The sequence below is a fragment of the Schistocerca gregaria genome, chromosome 5, assembly GCF_023897955.1.
Source record: "Schistocerca gregaria isolate iqSchGreg1 chromosome 5, iqSchGreg1.2, whole genome shotgun sequence".
Lineage (NCBI taxonomy): Eukaryota > Metazoa > Arthropoda > Insecta > Orthoptera > Acrididae > Schistocerca > Schistocerca gregaria.
Window position 1 is genome coordinate 520,708,079 of NC_064924.1, and position 22,758 is coordinate 520,730,836.

The 22,758-nt window shown below is 43.8% G+C and overlaps 1 protein-coding gene across 4 annotated transcripts in view; it reads left to right on the plus strand.

The window, feature by feature from the left end:
- LOC126272766 (myocyte-specific enhancer factor 2) overlaps positions 1-22,758 on the plus strand; it is an 841,022-nt gene that overhangs the window by 416,831 nt on the left and 401,433 nt on the right. For all 4 annotated transcript variants that reach the window (XM_049975898.1, XM_049975894.1, XM_049975902.1 and 1 more), the window contains one exon: positions 11,197-11,239. The gene's annotated coding sequence lies outside the window, so the exon portion shown is untranslated. The remainder of the gene's footprint in view (positions 1-11,196; positions 11,240-22,758) is intronic.

The window sequence follows — 22,758 nt, forward strand, 5'->3', positions numbered from 1 at the left end:
GGTTTGTAGCTACAGAATATCAACAGCTGTAATAATATTTTTAATAATCTGTATGTTTATAATTCCAAGGTCAAAACAGTTACACGCTTGGGTAGTAAAATTATAAAGGCAGCTGTAGCAGATAGTAGATCTACGCGTGTGCAATTCTATGTGTAGGGCGCGCTACATCGGAACAGGTCGTAATTTGCATTTAAAACTACGATAACCTCTAGAAAGTTACATCTAACCATGAATGCATGCTAGTGTTACGTGTGCGACCCGTCAACACTTCCTACAATCAGTTAGGGTGACTGCGGCCCAGACAGTTCACCTGTCTACCATACGTTACGCCTACTTCACCGACTTTTAAGTGCATATGCAACCCAGAGCCTCAAGTCAAAGATAGCGTAGCTGTCATATCATGATCACAACGCTCATCACTCGTGTCGTATCCAATAAAACGAAAACATTAGCGAGCTCCATTCTTTCTTGCTACTGTCCATCTCTGCAACAAGCTGCTCCGCGTTCTGTGCACAATTGAGTAGCTTGTTGCGTTTAAGAAAAAAACGGGCGTTCTTACTTTCTTCAGCTTGATACCCACCCTCTGAGAAATGAACGTACGTGGCCAGTTCCTATCTGCCAAACAGTCGAGTTCATCGCCCCATCAGCTGCCCTTTACGCTTTTCTCTGTAAGTCGCGCCACTTTCTTTTACCCTCCTTATCACTTGCGTTCTGTCATATGCCTCTTTGTCACTCTGTTTCATCCATTCTTTCACGTTCATCGTTGTTTAAATCGACAATTATAACTGCTATTCATCTTTTGGATTTGCAGCTCTTTTATTTTTCCCGTGTTTTCAGTTAAAATTATTGGACATAGGTTACGCCTTTTATGGAAAATACTATTTTTTTGTTACCAAATATGTTTTGGCACCTCTGTGCCATCATCAGTGGGTTTTGTTTATTGAGAAACTGCAAAAAGTGAACATATTTTAGGTTGTAACTGATCTAACAAAATGAGGCCTAAAGGCAAGTTTGTTCGTACCTTGATTTTACTTTATATGGTTTTGCAGCACCATATGTATGGTGTCCTGCACTGACAGCTTGTCATCTGCAAACCAAACGATGTAAATGTGAATTTTGTCAGTAAGTTAACACATTCGTTAATTTTTAAAAACGTGTTGCAGTTGTATGTGAAAGTCTTGTTCTATTGTTAGTTTGTGCTATAGGTTGTTGCTGGAATTCAGTGTTTTTAAATCTGTTGCTATTGTAGTTGGATGGTGGTTATGGCCTATTAGGTGGCCAGCAAATGGGCTATGGATGCTGATAATTTTAGGGCTCTGAGGTGTTCTTACTATCTTGTTTTTCGAAGTGAAAAGGCGTTTGTACAGTCTAAATTACGCAAAGTGAATTTAACATGTGTGTGCAGTGCTCTCAGAACGCGAAAGAAAAAGGATCAATCACGACAAAACGTAACAACAAAAATATACGCAAACATTTGGCCAGTCCAAAATTACTTTTTTTAAAAAAATCAGTGAATGTGTTAACTCGCTTATATAATTCACATTTACATCGTTTGGTTTGCAGATGACAAGCTATCAGTACGAGACACTATACAAATGGTCCTGCAAAATCATATAACGTAATATCGTGGTAGAAACAAAAACGAACAAAAACTGTCTTTAGGCCTCATTTTGTTAGATCAGTTACAACCTAAAGTACGTTCACTTTTTATAGTTTTTCAGCAAACAAAACCCACTGATGATGGTGCAGAGGTGCCGAAACATATTTGGGTATCAAGAAAAACTGTTTTGCATAAAAGGCGGAACCTATATCCAATAATTATAACGACTTCTTTCCTACGATTGCTACAGTTTACACTATATACGCTATGGTAATTTCTACATTTGGATTTAGTATTAAATGTAACATTTCTTATAGCGAGTGTCTTGTAACGATCGTAATGTAAAACATGTAGAATTCCTATATAGATGTAATATAGAGCCTAATAGCCCTAATCTTGCCACGGTATATGGTTCAAATGGCTCTGAGCACTATGGGACTTAACATCTTAGGTCATCAGTCTCCTAGAACTTAGAACTACTTAAACCTAACTAACCTAAGGACATCACATACATCCATGCCCGAGGCAGGATACGAATCTGCGACCGTAGCAGTCCCGCAGTTCCGGACTGCAGCGCCTAGAACCGCACGGCCACCGCGGCCGGCTGCCACGGTATATAAATCAATAAATTAAAAAGCCTATACATAAATGGTATTCCTTTTATATTTTACAGAGGAACCTTCGTTGAAAAGAAAGGGTTATGTACAATTACAAGACTTCAACCACGCCAGTATTTTGAGTCAGTAAATCCATACACAGTAATATTTGCGTTTTATTTAATAGTTCCATTGCAAGTCGATGCATGCCGCCTCATCATAAGGTAAAGGCTGACGAAATTACTTGCTTGTTTTGCAGAAGTGCAAATTGGCACCTTCACAGGGTGCGACTCTGTCGCCACCGTGACTGTGTGGCACTACGTGTCGCGTGACTCCGGTCTCGTCAGGACTCGCTCTGGCCGTCGTGGTAACAGTCGACTACATGTTGGTAAAGACGGCGAAGTCAACGAATTTAATCGCGGCTGTCTAATGGCTGGGGCATTCCATCTGCTTGTGTGTTCTGGGACTGGGCCATCCACTTACCGCTACATTTAAGTGGGTGCCCTGAGTTGGACTCGGGAATAGCCACCTGTCGCCAGGGGGGCTTCTGTGGACAACAGCATGTCGATGACAGCGGTAGCCGCTTACGAAACTGTTCAAAATAAGTTTTGGACCGCGTTCGTCACTTGGGGCTTTTTTTTGTATTTTACATCAAAATACACTTTTCACCACAGTAGACTATTATGTCCAGATAACTGTTCAGTGCAGCACGTTGTGTCTCCATTTTTGAATGGGACGATACGGCTTGTGTACACTTCTACGTCTGTCAGTGTGTCTCGAAGGTTCATTTCAGATCTATTATCTGGCAGCGCGCCCACATTTTATGCCAAGGTGGGTTACCAGCAAGGAAGCTCCCGACGACGATACCACAGGGACGTCATTCAAATATTCAACCGCTATCGCGGAACAAAAAAATTCAAGTTTTGTCTCGTAGTTGTATCAAAGACAAAAGCTGATCATAACCTTTCAATCGCAGCTGGTAGGTACCCCACGATGAATACAACAGAGCTCCGCACTGCTTCTTTCGAGGCAATTGCATTCAGATGGAAAGTGGGTCAAGCATGTTTGGAACCGGTATCATCATCGAATGTCGGACGAATTTATCACTGTCGAGGCTAATTTGAGGGGCTGCTCACTATAGGAACAGCATCCACCAGCTCACTGTCCGACAGTCAACGTTTTGGCGACGAGACGGTAGCGCGGACACACTGCGCTCGCTTCGTTAAAGCCTTCTTCCGTGAGGCAGGAATGAACCTAAAGAAATGACATTAACGTATTGAGCATACTTCAAACTAGCTAAAACTTGCAGCGTCTAGTCGTAGCAAACCGAGCCATCCTCGAAGATTCGGACAGTTTGAGCAGCAACGTGTAGATCATCTTCTAGACAGTAGCCTATGCCGAGGAGCATGCAAGCTTATTACAGTATATATGGAGAAACACAGTATACACTTTCGAATATACTGCGTTTATTGCAGTTACTGTTTTGCTTTTGTTTCACAGTAATGTTATTTTTTTAGTCTCGAAAGATTTATATTTAATTCCCCGCTCCTCTTGAATCTAAGCCTTCCACCTTCTGCAAGCGTGCAAAGGGTACAGAACTCGTCTTGAGCATTTCAAGGCTTTTGAGTCAGTTGGAGTGGCATCAGTTCGTGATTTCCTCTATATTATAAATCCAGTGGAACCTCGCGTTGGAGAACTGAAATGTTGAGTCTTGTTTTCTAGTTCCTCATTTGAACGAAACTGAAATTGCAACTCGGAAGGTAGCACTTCCAGTGACGTGCAGGCAAATCAGTGCTAATGTGGGAACTGCGTAGTACTTCGGGCCGCATGCCGGAATGATTCACGCCCACGGCATGAACATTCCATTCTGCAGTGCCATTAGGGTTATTGACTGAAACTCACGGGAGAGTTGGATCGATATGCGCGAATAATGCAGCTTGCGGCGTCCCGCTCCCAATGCGATGACCTTGCAGGTGTCAAACACGCTGTTTTTCCTCTGCACACTGTCAGCACTTCCGAATGTGTAGATATGTTACATGTCATTCTGTGTCTCTCTCTCTCTCTCTCTCTCTGTAGACCACCGATTCACGAAGCCGCGCGCTCTTCTTCTTTCGTAATAATGAAGAGACGTAAACGCGAAAGCTCTTGAGTTAATGAAAAACTTGTTGCTTTCCATAGTGCTCCGAGAAACACTTGTGTGCGTTGCACTGCACTGATATAAGGTGAAAGTGTTTAATAGAATGTATATCAAAGGTATTTTTACTAGACTGCGCAAATCTCGAAAATACCACCAGCGTTGTGTTTCAACATTTGTAGTTTAATTTTACAGAGGCGGACGTATGACGAAAAAAGTAGTTTCTGTGGCATATGTGCACACTAAGCTAACGTTACGCATAAAAATAATTTAAACGTACCTAAAGGAACAGAGGGTGAAGACGCAGGAGCAAGCGGTCATGTTGAGATGTGTAACTCGGGAGTTGACGCCCGTTGGTTTATCCTTTCATCACGTGATTCTTAAAATTTACTCGAAACTCACACATGTTTCTGTGTTCTCTGACGGTATAGTCAATTCGTCGGATATACAGGACTAAACATGCATGCCATCAGAATTTGTTGCCTAAAATAGACACGTAAGTAGTTCAGACACAGTGACTTTGTATGAAGAAATTTATTCTTGTGTTTTGTGTTGTCGGACACACATTACAACGGTGTGATGTAAATTTGTATGTTGTATATAAAATTACCAATAGGCAGCATCCAGTTTCGGTACAGAGCGTTAGGTATAAACTGTAATAAAGTAATTGTGGGGTCATTCGCTATTTTGCGGAAATTGTTGGTTGCAACGCCCGTCACCCCTGCTAACAAATGAGTGCATATCGCGCGTTACAGTGGCTATGTTTCGTATGACGTTTTTTTTAAATTTCTTGGTGGTTTCGCTATGTCTAAGGAACAGTGCTTATTTAACAAAAATTACTAGAACTAACTTGCATTTTTAGGCTCAATTCGACCAGGGTGCAGGAGACGACCTTCAGTGAAAGAATCAAATAGCAATAGCAATCTGCGGAACAGGGTGCGAATAACTTGTAAGGAAGTATAACAACAACTATCACAGCGCTCAAAATCCACAAACAGAGCTGTTTACCAGTTGTTGGAACAAAATTTAGTAAAGGTATAGAATGAGGCCGTGAGTTCGTAATAGTACGATATGCATGCAAGGCAGAAAGATAATCCCAGAAGTGTGGACCAGCGACAAAGCACAGTTCTAAGGATAACGGACGGTCAGAGTGAGCAAGACATGCTGATGCTACCAACTTGAAATATATGTATGTAGTGTATTTAGATTTAAAAGATTACAATAATAGTATTAAAATAAAAAATAATCCTTTGGATGATTTGCTATAAACCATTGACGGGGATGGTGCGGCTGTTGCTAAAAAGCACATCTGCCAACACCCTCGACATCAGCTTCCAGTAAATGCCACGGGGGTAGGGAGGAAGTAAGAAGACTGGAGCAGTGAGGTGTCGTAGGGTAGCACAGATAAATGTCTCGCTATGTCTGGGACTGCGAGAATGATAGTGGCCTTTTAGACGTTTTTTTTCCGGGTACGAGGGCGACGGCGTTGGGCGGCCGCGGCAGATGATGCAGCGAAGGCGCCGCCTGCTGGCCACGCCCCCCTGGACGAAGCGCGAACCGAGTTGCTAATAAAATTATTAATCATAACGTTGTCGATGTACTTCGGTTTGAACCAAGCTTCAAAAGACCGCAGTCGGATAACGAACGAAATGGACCGTATCCTTATCAAAACCCCTGTAGCGAAAAACTTATTTGTCATAGTCAGATGGGCCTTAGAATCTGACTCCTCCCGAATGTGACTCCATTTCCTTAACCGCTGGTATTTTGTGAGTGTTCTTATCTAATTACACTGAAGAACAAAAGAAATTGGTACACCTGCCTAATATCGTGTAGGGCCCCCGCGAGCACACACAGAAGTGCCGCAATACGACATGGCATGGATTTGACTAATGTCTGAAGTAGTGCTGGAGGGAACTGACACCATTAATCCTGCAGGGCTGTCCATAAATCCGTAAGAGTACGAGGGAATGGAGATCTCTCCTGAACAGCAGGCTACAAGGCTTCCCAGATACAATCGATAATGCCAAGTCCGTCGGAATGCACAATGGACATGAATGGATGCACATGATCAGATAGGTTGCTTACGTACGTGTCACCTGACAGAATCGTATCTAGACGTATCAGGGGTCCCGTATCACTCCAACTACACATTCCCCACACCATTACAGAGCCACCACCAGCTTGAACAGTCCCCTGCTGATATTAGGGTCTATGGATTCATGAGGTTGCCTCCATACCCGTACACATCCATCCGCTCGATACAATTTTAAACGAGTATCGTCCGACCAGGTAACATGTTTCCCGTCATCAACTATCCAATGTCGGTATTGACGGGCCCAGGGGAGGCGTAAAGCTTTGTGTCGTGCAGTGATCAAGAGGAGACGAGTGGGCTTTCGGTTCTGAAAGGCCATATTGGTGATATTTCTTTGAATGGTTCGCACGCTGACACTTGTTGATGGCCCAGCATTGAAATCTGCAGCAATTTGTGAATGGATTGCGCTTCTGTCACGTTGAACAATTCTTTTCAGTCGTCGATGGTCCCTTTCTTGCAGGATCTTTTTCCGGCCGCAGCGATGTCGGCGATTTGATGTTTTACCGGATTCGTGATGTTGATGGTACATTCGTGAAATGGTCTTACGGGAAAATCCCCACTTCATCGCTACTTCGGAGATGCTGTGTCCCATCGCTCGTGCGCCGACTACAACACAACGTTCAAATTCACTTAAATCTTTATAACTTGCCAATGTAGCAGCAGTAACCGATCTAACAACTGCTGCAGACACTTATATAGGCGCTGCCGACCGCATCTTCGTGCTCTGCCTGTTTACATGTCTTCGTTTTTGAATATGCATGCCTATACCAGTTTCTTTGGCGCTTCAGTGTATGTAGGGGGATAAAGGCTGACGACGTGCAGAAACTATTGATTAGTTATACCTGGCGATTTCAGCGTGCCTTTGAAAGATTCATCTTCATTATTGGGCAATAAATAGGACTTTCCGCACACTTTATGTACAATTTATTACATGTTGTCATGTGTCCCATTACTCCTGCAATACAGTCATCTACTCCGTATTACAAACCACGTAAGTTGACGTAGTTAAGGCGTTACTAAACAAAAAATCAGTTTTATACGTAATTCAGGATTATGAATCTGAAAGTTTGGTTCTCTTGCATCCAAATGAAGCAGTTTTGTTGTTCTCTTCACTTCTGCTCCCTTTGAAACACTTACGAATCGATAACTGAACAGTTTCATATAAGAAGGACTTCGGACACGCGTTAGACACGAATGGGTTTCATATACAAAACTTTTCAGAGAATATGATAAGGTAAATGGGGTTATATTTTCTTTTAAAAGTGTATGATTTATTTCCTTCCTACCGTTGTCCAGTGCGAATGGTGCTCAGCTTAAACTTCGACTTCTTTTCGTTATTTCTCAGTAGTGTGTAATCTGGGTATCTTTCTTAGTTTAGGAAGACACGCTAGTCACATGCATCTTTGTTCGGTTCCTGTTTTTACGTCACGAGTCTCTCATACTGTGTTTAATTAGATTTTACTTTGTTACTTTTTTATTTGTATTGTGGATTTGCCGCCTCTGTCTAATGTCAACAGTTCTGCATACTTGTAACACCTTCCACCAGTTTAGGTTAACAGGCTCAAGTTTTTTATTCTCTGTAAACAGCGAAGCAACTACATATTTTTAAATGGGACCTTGTGATCATACTGTTAGCGTTTGCGTCTCTTGAAAAGAATAATTTAGTAACAAAGTATAACTTTTTTGAAATGTGATCATGTTTTCAGTTTGATGCACATTACGCGCTGTTCAAGAGGCCATTAAAGGTGAAAGTGCGCTGTGCCGCCACTATTGTTCCTGACAATTATCTGTATTTACCAAAAATTTGTGTGGAAACCGTAATGAGCATTATACGAATTTACTTCTCTTTTCGAACGTTGTTGAATGAAAGTGATATCGCTCTATTTATGGGAACTGCAGTTGTGTCAGTACCTTGGTGAGGAAAAAAGTTACGAATACTAACTATAAAGCAAGTTAATGGTGCTATTTCCCATAGTAGACTCTTGTCGAAAACCTGGTTTCGTTGACTTGTGACCCATCTACACTGTCTTGAGAATCTACTTTATATGGACCATTTTGAAGGCAATAGTGTATACCTTAAAGAAGATTCGTTCGAAAGAGATAGTAGATCGTTGTGAGATGTCCAGATAAGTACTGTCATTTTGATAGCTAAACATCTCGATATCGGGTTGCACCTCCACTCTTGTTAGAAGAGTCGAAGCCATAGTTACGTTTGCTTTCTTACTGAGGGGGGAGAGACACAGTGAATTCATCATTAAAAAGATTTTATTTTTTGTTCAATTGAAATGTATTGTGGCGTATGTGTCAGATAAGATCGTCACCTCAGCAGAGCTCGTTTGTTTACCCGAGCTGATGACTTACGAACCTAGCTCATGAGCAGTCGACATGCACTGCATGTAGGGAATCGAGAGTTCCCTGTTGGCTGCCGTAGAATACCGGCGGCTGAAACCACAAGGTCCCTCTTGCACCGGCATGCAGCTAGCAAGGACGTGTTTCCTTCCTAATTCCTCGTCGACCTGGGTCCCATATGACAATGTTTCATTTCTAAAAATATCACATTTCGACCTCGCCAAGGCAGGTGGGCCACCGTCTTGCTAAGCAGCTTAGGCGCGATCAGCTGTACTCCATTTAAGAAATAAACTTCCTTGTGAAACGTGAGAAATATTCTCGTTTAACCCCATCTCCACCTTGTCTTACCTGACCAGTCTCACTTTGCACATGTACAGGAGGTATTTGTGGCTCAGAATGTGACGAAGTTATCTGGCTGTTCTTGACGCTCCGTTGGAAGAGGTACATGAGAACGTGCCAGTGTAACCCACCCTGGGAATGTCGGAGGTGATTCCCGGACAGATGCGTGGCAACAGACGCGTGGCGATAATGAGGAGTGTGATGTCGCACACGGGGGCAGGCGGCGGCAGATGCTGGCCACGACACGGCACGTGTCTCCAGCCTTCTGCAGCACGCGCCGCGCACGTGTGCCGCGGCGGCAGCGGGGCCGCTAAATTTAAACAAACCCACACCTTCCGCCCTCCGCCACCGCCGCCGCCGCTGCCAGCGCTCACCTGCCCGTCCGGGGCTGCCCTAACCTCCCAGCCACCTTCGCAGTCAGGGGCTGGTCACTTTCCGAAACGTCCATCTCTGTAAGAGCCAACGAACGATATTGTCTTACTACCTGAAAAAGACAGCGGCTTTCATAGCCCAAGAAAAATTAAAAGTAACGATAACTCTTATGTATAATGGACATATAACGCTGTAACGTTAAAAAAAGAAAAAAGAAAACAAAACAGCGTGTGATTGAGCCAGACGTGTCTGTGAGCACCACAGCAAGCTGTACAGTCTTCCTGCTGAGCGGCTCTGGGCGCGCAAGGCATAGGAGAAGAGGTTGAAGTCGCTGTAGGGAAAGTGTGACCTGCTTACCGGCAATCGCCATCCCAAACAAGATGCAGGGGGAACCAGCGCTGGTAAGTCAACAAGTAATGCAGAACGGAATCATCGTCTACTGTTTTGAACGCTATGGACGCCCGTAACAATTACTGAGCGAGGTGGCGCAGTGTCTAGCACACTAGACTCGCATTCGGGACGACAATGGTCCAAACCTACGTCCGCATTTTTTCATGATTTGCCTAACATCGCACCAGGCAGATGCCGGGATGCTTCCTTTGAAAGGGCACAGTCGATTTCCTTCCTCATCCTCTCACAATCCCCGCATGTGCTCCGTCTCCAATGACCTCGAGATCGATGGGACGTTCAACCCCAACATTTTTTTCGTAACAGTTAACGTTGTCATCTTTGATACTCACACACACACACACACACACACACACACATACACACACATACACACACACACACACACACACACACACACACACACACAAAGTACCACCCGACCCACATACTCTTGTTCATTCAGAGGCATCCGTTTGACGGTGTGTGGTAACTTGCCCAAACAAATCATTGCTGATGTCGCATTCCAGAGAAGACACTAATCCGTCCATTGACCTGGAGCCCTTTTGCTAACCCTCCTCCCTGCCATGTAAAGTGGGCGGTGCTGACGTGCAGATGGAGCTCCCCGGACACGGTACTCAACAGCGTTATCCTTCTAGCGGCTACAGCAAGTCACAGCAATTACCTACTCCCTTTTCACTACAGCTACTCTGAAAGTGTGTTGCTCTTCTCCGTTGTGATTAGAGGAGCTGTCAGTCTTGCTGGTAAAACTGAATTCTGTTAATAATGGCCGGCCGTTGTGGCCGAACGGTTCTAGGCGCTTCAGTCCGGAACAGCGCGACCGCTAATGTCGATGGTTCGAATCCTGCCTCGGGCATGGATGTGTGTGATGTAGTTAGGTTAGTTGGGTTTAAGTAGTTCTAAGTTGTAGGGGACTGATGACCTCAGATGTTAAGTCCCTTAGTGCTCAGAGCCATTTGAACCATTTGTTAAGAATGCTGTAACCACAAAGCATGCCTTTAATATGTTTATTACAGCACTTCCCACGAAAACGCGCAAGTAGTAGCCAACAAGGCGAATAACCGTAACAGACCTAACAGGTTTTTAAATAATGAAAGTATTATTGCATATATATGTAAGATAATTAAGGCAGTCGCTGATGATCCTAGCTATGTAGACTTGACACTCATGAAGTGATCATACTAATATGTCACCACAGAAATTTTTCTTTTCGTTTTACTTGAGGAAACTAACGTTATTTCATTTCATTCTTCAGTGTACCGAGTTCTGTTAATTAGTACTGACGTCATTTTCTCGCATTTCGCAGGTCTCTGACATAAGGATGAGCCGAGTCAGCGGCCACATCTGAGGTGAGTGGACGCTTGCAAAACGTATCTTTTATTGATATGGAAGTAGCTAGCTGTAATTTGTTTATGCATCGCTTCAATTAGCACATAACGAAGAACAAAAATTACACTGACGTGGGATATAAACAAATCTCTACTATGGAAGAGAGGGAAACAAGATGCAAATCTAAATATTACTAAAAAGCTTTGGAATCGCGGAGCTCTGTACCTTGGATGAATTTCAGGAATGACATCTTAATTTATATAAGTCATGAATTTGTGTAAGCATATATGGTACTTTACACGTAATATGATCGCAGAGTTTATTAATAGGAACAACATACTATACCTGCATCTACGTACTACAAGTTCTTTACTACCACTGTCATTACTGTTATCAACGCAGCTATTATTGTTCTTATTATCACCATTATTAGTGGCTGCAGCTGCAGTAGTATAAGAAATGCAACAGTTCAATTTGTTAGTTTATACATGCCAACAAGTCAACACAATGATGAGGAAGTAGAGGAATATTATGAAACGATTGAAGAAATTATGGATAAAGAAAACAGAAACACCTGCATCGTCTAATGGGGGATTTGAATGCGGTATAGGAGAGGGGAAAGAAGAGGGAGTGCCTGGAAGATTTGGATTGGGAAATGGGAACGTTAAGGTTTAAAGGCTGTTTAATTTCTGCAGAGAAAATTCACTTGTGATTGAAAACACACTATTTGAACACCACAGGATGCCAAAGATAACATTGATATCTAGGTTGAATGATGACAGATATCAAATTCATTATATCATAATAGAGTAGGTACAAAAACTGCATGAAGAATTCCTGAGCATACCCCCGAGGAGACAAGTGAATGGTGCCGGACTTGCAAATAAGATTTAAGAGAGTGAGAGGCAGAAAACCAAGAGAGATATTTAGGATAGAGAGATTAAAGGAAGAAGGAAAGGGTGCTGAGTAGGAAAACACGTTTATGTCAAAATGGGATGGAGGGCCCAAAGAAGAGAGTGCAAACGAGAAATCGGAGAGGATGCGACATAACCTTAAGGAATCTGCAGAAGAAGTTGTATGGGTGAAGACAGTGAAGGATAAGATGGAAGAAAGAAGGAAATGGAAGGCAGAAGGAACTGAAGAAAGAAAAAGAATTTAGAGAAAGCTGAATAATGAATTAAGGAGAGAAATAGAACAAGCAAGAAAGACAAGGATGAAAGAGAGGTGTAAAAAAGAATAGAAACTAGAAAATCAAGGAAAATATGAAATAATGTATAGATTAGTTATTGACCTAGAATCGAAGCAAAGAAAAGTAGGAAAGAAGTTGTGGTACTATTATTCATAAACTGGAGGAAATGCTGGGAAGGTTGCAAGAATATGTAGAGTGCCTATATGTGGCTGATCAAAAACCAAACGATACTGAATTAGAAGAGGAGATGAGGGTTATAGAAGAGGATAAAGGATGCTGCATCCTGGAAAGAGAAGTAGAAAGCACTTTAAGAGAGATGAAAAATTTCAAAACAAATGGAATTGATGGATTACCAGCAGAGTTGTTCAAGAGTATTAGAGGAGTGGTGGTGTGCAATCGTAATGTATGTAATGTATGTAACAAGATGTATGAAGAACTTGAATGGCCGATGACTTTCTCTTGGCAATAATGATACCGACTTAGAAGAAAAAGAATGCTAAGAAATGAAAGGATTTTAGAACTATGATTTGATTCCTCCTGCAGCAAAAGTTTTATTATGCGTGATAAACAGAAGAGTTCACGGAAGACGGGAAGAAAGTATTGCAGTGGAACAGTACGGGGCGGCCTCTGAGGTTCTAGACGCTTCAGTCCGCAACCTCGCTGCTGCTACGGTCGCAAGTTCGAATCCTGCCTCGGGCATGGATGTGTGTGATGTCCTTAGGTTTAGTTAGGTTTAAGTAGTTCTAAGTCTAGGGGACTGATGCCTCATATGTTATGTCTCATAGTACTTAGAGCCATTTGAACAATTTTTTTTGAACAGTACGTACACACATAAAAACAAAGTTTTGCATCACCCCGGTTCCCAGAACTCCTGAAGAAAGGTCCCTTTGTCTGATCAGTGATGCCACTAAACCCTCCCAAAGATGTAAACAACCATGCATGAACAGCGCCTATTAGACGGAGGGGTCCGACAGCCGATCAGTTCGTCATTCCACCAGGAAGGAGGTACATGGCTCGTGTTGTCTGTAGTTCAACCATGCCTAGACGGTCAACACCGCGGGAAGTGTCCAGGCGTCTCGGAGTGAACCAAAGCGATGTTGTTCGGACCTGGAGGAGATAGACAGGAACTGACATCCCTCGCTCAGGCCGCCCATGGGCTACTACTGCAGTGGATGACCGCTACCTATGGTTTATGGCTCGGAGGAACCCTGGCAACAACGCCACCATGTTGAATAATGATTTTCGTGCAGCCTCATGACGTCATGTTACGACTAAAACTGTGCGCAATAGGCTGCATGATGCGCAACTTCACTTCCGACGTCCATTGCGGAGTCCATCTTTGCAACCACGGCACCATGCAGCGTGGTACAAATGGGCCCAACAACATGCCGAATGGACCGCTCACAATTGGCATCACGTTCTCTTCACCGATGAGTGTCGCATATGCCTTCAAAGCAGAAAGTCGCCGGAGACGTGTTTGGAGGCAACCTGGTCAGGCCTTAGACACACTGCCCAGCGAGTGCTGAAAGGTGGAGGTTCCCTGATGTTTTGAAGTGGCGTTATGTGGGGTCGACCTACGCCGCTGGTGATCATGGAAGGCGCCGTAACGGCTGTACGCTACGTGAATGCCATCCTCCGGCCGATAGTGCAACCATATCGGCAGCGTGTTGGCGAGGCATTCGTCTTCATGGACGACATCTTGCGAATAACTTCCTTCAGGATAACGACATTGCTCGAGTAGAGTAGCCGGCAAGGTCTCCAGATATGAACCCTATCGAACATGCCTGGGATAGATTGAAAAGGGCTGTTTATGGACGACGTGATGCACCAGCCACTCTGAGCGTTCTACGCCGAATCGCTGTCGAGGAGTGGGAGAATCTGGAGAACAGTGCGTTGGTGAACTTGTGGACAGTATGCCACGACGAATACAGGCATGCATCAATGCAAGAGGATGTGCTACTGGGTATTAGAGGTACCGGTGTGTACATCAAAATCGACCACCGCCTCCGAAGGTCTGGCTGTATGATGATACAACATGCAATGTGTTGTTTTCATGAGCAATAAAAAGAGGAGAAATGATGTTGATGTTGATTTCTATTCCAATTTTCTGTACAGGGTCTGAAATTCTGGGAACCGAGGTGATGCACAACTTTTTTTTCGATGTGTGTATTTAGAAGACTGAAAGGTACAGGAGATGCTATTGGATTGCCGGAAACTGTAGTTGAGAGATACATTGAAAGAGAAGGGGAAGTTTATACACTTTTCATTGATTTGAAGAAGGCGTTTGATAGAGTACAGTGGAATAAATTAATGGACTTCATAAGAAGAATTCGGTCGAGTAGAGGGATTGAAGGCTGATTAAAAACCTATACCCTCTCGAGAAAATACGAGTACAGATTGAAAATGACATGACAGAGGAAAGCACAATTGGAATGGGAGTGCCGCTGTAACCTTCCCCTTCCTAATCGGTCTTTTGGATTGCAATATAAATGACCGTGTAAGCGTAATGAAATTTTACAATGAGTAATGCTATTGTTACCGAAGGAAAATATTGCCGATTTGTTGGAGGAAAGTGTACAACAGACCAATACTCGCTTGTTAATAAAGTAGGTGCGCCTACATCGACGCCATCATAAATGAGCACTGCGTCTGCGGGAGCGCCCGACAAATACTTCCATATTCTTTGGAGACACAAGCTGCTGTGTCCTCTCTCTGCCTACAGCGTGACACAGACGATCCATACATCTACATCAACATCTACATGGATACGCTGCAAATTACATTTAAGTGCCTGGCAGAGGATTCATCAAACCACCTTCACAATTCTCTATTATTCCAATCTCGTATAGCGCAGGGAAAGAACGAACTCCTATATCTCTCTGTGCGAGCTCTGATTTCCCTTATTTTATCGTGGTGATAATTTCTCCCTATTAGGTCGGTGTCAAAAAAGTATTTTCGCATTCGGAGGAGAAAGTTGGTGATTGGATTTTCGAGAGGAGATTCCGTCGAAACGAAAAACGTATTTGTTTTAACGATGTCTTGCCAAAATCCCGTAGCATTTCAGTAACACTCTTTCCCATAATTCGCGATAATAGAAAACGTGCTGCCCTTCTTTGCACTTTTTCGACGTACTCCGTCAGTCCTATCTGGTATGGATTCCACACCGCGCAGCAGTAATCTAAAAGAGGACGGATAAGCGTAGTGTAGGCAGTCTCCTTAGTAGGTCTGTTAAATTTTCTAAGTTGCCAATAAAGGATTGTAGCAATTACTACAGTCAAGAAGTGGGTTTTTGAACCCTATTACACTCGCTAAGCGGTTACGTTGTCATCAGAGAAAGCACTTACACATTCACAGCACAGAATAATATGTACACAGTAATGGCAGCAGAAACTTGAAATAAGGAAGATTAATTATATAACATTTTCTAAACCAACACTGAAGAGAAATAATGACTCCTAGTGAATTGCACTCGTTGTCTACATTACACTCTCCCGGACGGTAGCTGGTACAGAACAATTTGAAAATGCTTCCCACAATACGTAAGTAGGGAAAAATTATTTCAAGTAACCACTGATAGGGCAGAAGCAGGACCAGATGTTCAAGGAACTAATGCCTACAGATTTGGCGACGAAGATTACTTCATCTTTCGTCTGGGTATTCGCGGGATTATGCGCGTAAACGTACTAAGGAAATTCGAACTAGCTTTCACGTAAAAATTGCGAATGTTCGTCATCGCTATGCACATCGCTTTCAAAAAGATTTTGAAGATAATATCAGATTCGAAAATAGAGGCGTTTAATATAAATTTTTAGCGCTCTTTCCTGGAAGTACTGCGAGTAGACCTTGATAAACGGTACGAAAAAAGTACCCACAGTTAGGCTTCTGATAGTGGTTTGTGGAGTATAGGTTTATTTACGCCGCTTTTTTTAATGTATTACATCTACATAATGCCGAAGAGTTTGCTATCTGAAAGAGATATGTAGTCGACGTCACTGTCTTTTGGCCTGCTGATAGAACGCCACTGGCTACAGCAGTGATGCAATGTCTGCGAGTTAGGAGTTTGCAGGTTTTGATCGAACACGTGACTGAACGCGCGAAGTAAACCATTAATCAGTCACGCCAAGAAAACGAGAGAGATCACAAGGCTGTGATCATAAGCGCTTGCCTTCTTCATCTATTCTTTTTGTTCCGTTACTATGACGTGTTAAGGAAGTCACGTACTAGAGGGGTATTGTAGTGGAGGTCGCAAAAGTACTCCACACTTCGCCTCTTTCGCTCACAGACAACTCCGAGCTTTCTTGTAGCTTTATTTCCAACTGTGGACAGTAGATACAAAAAGAACAAATTCTTGCAAGTGGCGGATCCACGATGTGTGCTGAAGAGAGGACGGCGGCGCGGCTGACGAAGGCCGCACACGCGTGCCACACAGGCAGAGGGCAACGTAGGATAGGGCAGAGGAGACGGCACAGTAGCATAGGTAGCGGCAGCAGCAGCAGCAGCAGTGTACCGGCAGGAGGTGGGCTGCTACCGGTGGCGCGGCTTCCGCATTAAATATGGAGGCCGCTCGCCGCGGCCGCCCACCGCCCCTAGCTGCCTAGCCGGCTGGCTGCGCTCTTCACCTGCCCCTGCTGGCGCCTCGCGCCTTCTGCTGCACGCCGCAGCCAACCCTCTCCGGTCCTCTGTCCCCTGCCACGTGTATATTGTCTTATTCTTTGTGTATCTCTGAAAAAAAATCGCAGCACCAAGAAGGAGTTGTGCGACATAATTGAAAGCTGGTAGAGGTGTTTCTACAAATGAAAGATTATGTCTATTCAAACTCCGCGCCAGACGCATAAGAGAGACGCTAGTAGCACCACAACGGGGATGCGAATCAGGTTTGCTTTAAATGCACGCTGAAGCGGTCGAGAGCGTTAGTTACCTGTCAGATTGGACGTGGTGAGTTGATGTTAGTCAAGAACGCCTTCAAGGCGACAAAGACGCCATTATCAACACCTCACTGAATTTGAATAGGGTCTTGTAATATGTCTACAAGGAGCTGGATTTTCTTTTCTGTGATATTGCAGAAAAACGTGGCAGGAATATAGCCATTGTTCACGACTGCTGGTAGCGGTTCACGACTGCTGGTAGCGGTGGTCACGAGAATGTTCGGTTGGAGGAAGAGTGAGCTCCGGACCGCCACCAGGCACTACCGGGAAGGATCACCATCATGTCTGGCGTATGACTGTGGCGCGTCGTACTGCATCGGCAGCAGCAATCTGAGCAGCAGTTGGCACCACAGTCACACAACGAACTGTTGGATAACGGTTACTTCAAGAACAGCTCTAGCCGTAATGTGTATTCCACTGACCCCGAACCACCGCCATTTGCGGCTTCAGTAGTGTCAAGCGAGAGCCCATTGGAGGCAGACGCATCCTGACTGCAAATTTGTACCTCAGTCTGGTGATTCGACCTGTCACGCTGCCATTCATGAACAGCGTTCCAGGGGGTGTTTTCCTATAGCACAACGCTCGCCCACATACAGTGTTGTAACCCAACATGCTCTATAGCAGTGGTTCCTTAAATTTCTTAGAATATTACCCCTCAGTGCAATGAGACATTAGTTAGTACCCCCTCCCTTCGCCCTCTCCCCTGCCATCTCTTGCCCCCCTTCCTCACATTATCACCAACTTTAGTGCCTAACTAAACTGTACAACGAAAGACATTTCTTGGAACACTTTCATTTTTAAAATGATGAAAGATTAATGATATTTAGTTTGTGTGTGTGTGTGTGTGTGTGTGTGTGTGTGTGTGTGTGTGTGTGTTTGCGTGTGTGTGTTAGAGTGAACGACGAAGGAATTCGCGCTGCTTCGCAAGTCCTGCCCAAAACTCCTTCTCAGAAAAGAAAGCTAACTATCCGGAGTGAGGGTTCACATTTGTTACAAAACGTGTTCCCTCTGCATTACTCCTCACCGTTGAGGCAGTTGCTTTACGTGCACACTGCAACCACATAAAAAATCAATTATGTTCAAAATGGTTCAAATTGCTCTGAGCACTACGGGACTTAACATCTGAGGTCATCACTCCCCTAGAACTTAGAACTACTTAAACCTAACTAACCTAAGGACATCACACACATCCATGCCCGAGGCAGGATTCGAACCTGCGACGGTAGCTGTCGCGCGGTTCCAGACTTTAGCGCCTAGAACCGCTCGGCCACATCGGCTGGTCCAAAGAAATTCAAATGTGTACGCAATACTTACTGTTCGTAAATCACTTCATTGCGTCTCCCCTTGCTTCTAAAATGGCAGAAATTGGGCGACGTCAGGCTGTTAATGCTTTGTGTCTAACCAGTGTAATGATAATAATAATAAAACTGTATACAGCACTATAATAGCCCTTACGTAATTACTACGGTGTCGTCCTGTCAATTAATTCATTTATCTGTTTCGAAGCGAGTAATGAAGCAATTTCTAGACTTCTGCAGGTACTATCTACAACTTGAAGAAGACATTTTCATGAGATATTGAGCAATTGTTACGTGTATGTCTCACTTTTATCATCACCAATATACGGGACAAAGCACAACATGTGTGTGTAGTGGGTGGACTGTGTGAAGAACCCGTAACCTCCACCGCATTAATATTACTAATTGTGAAAAAGTAATTATTGATAACTTATATAATCAGTATTAGAGTCTTATAAAATTGTGATAACTAATATTCTTTTGAAAATGAATAAGTTTCGTGACCGAAAATGAGTCGAATAGTTTAGTTTTTACCCCTCACAAAATTTCATTTTACCCCTTAGGGGGTAATTACCCCCTTTGCTCTATAAAGTGTCAATGCGTTCCGTTGGCCTGATCTATCACTCGATGTGTCTCCAATCGATCTCTTACGGGACACGATCGGACGACAGCTTCATCCGTAAACAGTGTTAACCGTCTCTGTATTGACCGACGAAGTGCAATACGCATGGAACTCTATCACCAAACTGACATCCGGTACCTGTAAAACACAATGCATTTACTTTCTCATGCTTGCATTCAACATTCTGGCGGTCACATCAGTTATTAATGTTCCAGTATTTCAAATTTGCAACGGCTTATCTCGCGCTTACTGTAACTTGTGATCTTGCAATGTTAATCACTTAAATGCATTCTTGAAATTTCGTTACATTACATTAAATATTTTTGATGTTGCGATTTTTCCTCCATCAGTTTATCTTGCCTCAACAATTCGCCAGCTAAAGACAGTATTCACGGAAAGTGGATATTCTACCGACCAGATTAACGGGGCACTATCCGTTAAAACCAACACCAGGAGGTGACAAAAAATCGATAGCTTTCATTCCCTTGGTTTCTTTCAAGATATTAGAGTTCTTCGGAAATTTCAGGTGAAAGTGACTTTTCATCCAGTATCTTGGATTTCAGACATTTTGGTATTAATGAAGGACTTTTTTATATTGTGGAAGTCTGTTGTTCACAATGTGCCTCGTCATTATTGTATGGCTTACATGAGCCAAAACACACGCACTGTGGTAGGACACTGCACTGAACATCAAAGCTGCATTCGCCTCTTGCAGTGAACCAAGTCTGCTATTGCTGTCCGTAGGACATTCATTGGTATATGACAAAACAAGAATTTTCGTCACAGCAACATATTTTCCGGGCTCCGTCAGTAATGAGACCGTGGAATACGCATGGAGGAAAATCTGATGAATCAAATGGTTCAAATGGCTCTGAGCACTATGGGACTTAAATTCTGAGGTCATCAGTCCCCTAGAGCTTAGAACAACTTAAACCTAACTAACCTAAGGACATCACACATCCATGCCCGAGGCAGGATTCGAACCTGCGATCGTAATGGTCGTGCGGTTCCAGACTGAAGTGCCTAGAACCGCACGGCCACACCAGCTGGTTCTGATGAACCATGGTAGCAGGTGCCAGTTGGATAATGCGTTGAACCCCATCACTTCCGCAATTTGCTCTAAACGGGGACGACAGAGTGCGCCTCAACCCAGAGGACAGTTGAGTTCCGAAATTCCGGCAGCGAGGGCACTGCGCGGAATACACACGGCGCGCTACTAAATTGTGGACCGATGACCTCGCTGTATGATCCCCTCCTCCATATCAACCAACCAACTGAATTGTGGAATGGGGGGCCGGGCAGTTTTCGTCGGCCTTCGAGGGATCACCTGAGTATAACTGACGGGTCACCAGTCAAAATATCGTGCAGCGTACTGTACGAAGACCGACTGCAAGCTCGAAATTTCTTAGGTACCCTATGGTTATAGGTCTGCAGGGATACGAAGAATAAGTTTCTTTCATTTCCGTTTACAATGACAGAACGACAGAGTCAGAAGGGCTGTAAACTGGAGAAGCAAATAAGTACTGAGATCTGAAGACGGTAATCTCTGACCGAAACCCGTAGTCTGAGGACCGGAAGTTTTGTGACCATGGAGCCTTGGACGAAAAGAAATTTATTCTACTCTTTGTGGATCCCTGTTTTATTCGCGACTATGTCGCAGCTGTCCGCACAGCACCCGAAAGTCTTTCATTCGCATCCGTGGATATTAAAATACAGCGTATCTCTTCAACCCGTTCGGTTTGACGGAGCTCTTCACAAACCAAACTCGAATACTGCGACAGCACACAGACAGACGTATATATTCAGCATATCTGCGAAGAAAGACGCAACGTGAGATGGATACAGAGTTAGTACAAAGCGTACCGAGAACCATTTGTCGTGAATCTCAAACTATTTCGCCACTCACCATGAAACTAACATGAGTTTCCGCCCCATCCAGATCATATCCTGGGTCTAATCTTGTGTACATCGTGTTTTAACCTCAGAGTGATTAATTATTGTTGAGGATGTTTGCAGGTACACCGGCGGATAACGGTATCGACAGCGCTATCGTCTGAAATATTAATACTGCTGCGGTATCTGCATCCATGCATATCTCTAGCGGCAGTGCATTACTCAAGATATACTTAGAGTGAAATTTTGATTCCTCCGGGTTATTACCTCAAAAGCTTTTTTTTTTTGGCTCATTCAAGCGTCATTTTTCCGGGTAGTCTACTCCGGCGGCGATCTGAAACAAAGACAAGAAAGTTGCATGACTACACTGGAGGAATAATTGATGTCCGCCAGCGGACGTGGCCACCTGATCGCGTTCCGGAGTTGCACTCTAGTGCTGAGGCTGCAGATGTGTCGGTCCTGTGACCGTCTAGATTTTCCTTACTCAGTGGCCGATCTCCTTGAAGTTTGCTGAGGTAATGCACTCCGTCTGTCTGGTGGAATCTGCAAGCTCTCTACCGCTAAAATTTCACGATTCAATTAATTTTGGGCAAGCGGACTGTTTAATCAGTAGTAGTATAGCTCAGATCCGTTGGTTGTGTTCGCTTTTAACAATGACCGCGTTGCCTTAGTAATACAACCCCAGTCAAAGTCGTTATTGCGAGTACGAACTATTAAGTAATGGACGAGTGTTTAAAAATAACGTATCAAGCTCCACGACACTTTGGAATTCATTATGAAATATCAATAACTAACTCTTACACGCTCACTGTTGAAATCACAGTTCTACCTCTCATACACGTAAATCCATTACCAGCGATAAGTCTTCCAGTTATTTGTAATACTTACAGTAAGATACATATGTGTAAATCACTTGCGATATAATTTCACCTCTCCCCTGGTAACTAACTGTGATGCATCCACTGTCATGTCTTTAATGCGACCACACAGTCCGATTTCAAATTCCACGCTGTTGACTGTAACATTCCTTTGATCCATACTAGCCGTACTGCAGTTCAGAGCGAACCGACAGCGGAAGAAAGAGTGCACCGCTCTTGCTAATGTGGGCAGTACGCTTACAAGAGCCACCGAGGGAGGTGTAAAGCGAGTATGAGATCTCGATTTTGCACTTTATGCAGGCGGTCAATCTGAATATGGTCCTCTTTGCCACAGGCTACTGCTGCATTTTCGCGAACGAATCGCAGCAGCTTCTTTCGCAGGACAACTCCAAGCTCTTGTGGAAGTGTTGGCATCGGATTTGGTTGCGGTAAGGGCTAGTGCAGCCTGCCTCGCGTTCTTCGACATGACTTAAAAAGTTACACGCCAGATATTTGACCGTGCCTCCGCACTTCACGGCTGCACCAATGATGTCTGTTTGCCGTAAGTTACTTGGCCGCGAAGAATGTTTGGCTTAGCTGCATCGAAGACCAGCCTCCGCTTTGGCGTCTGATCGTTTACAGTAGTAGTCTGAAGTCGTTTATTATCTTAGTTCCCTTACACAGACATTTCTGTTAACGTCGTCACAAATACACTGCAAACCATTGCATAGTTTCCAGTCGAGGGTATTTCATAG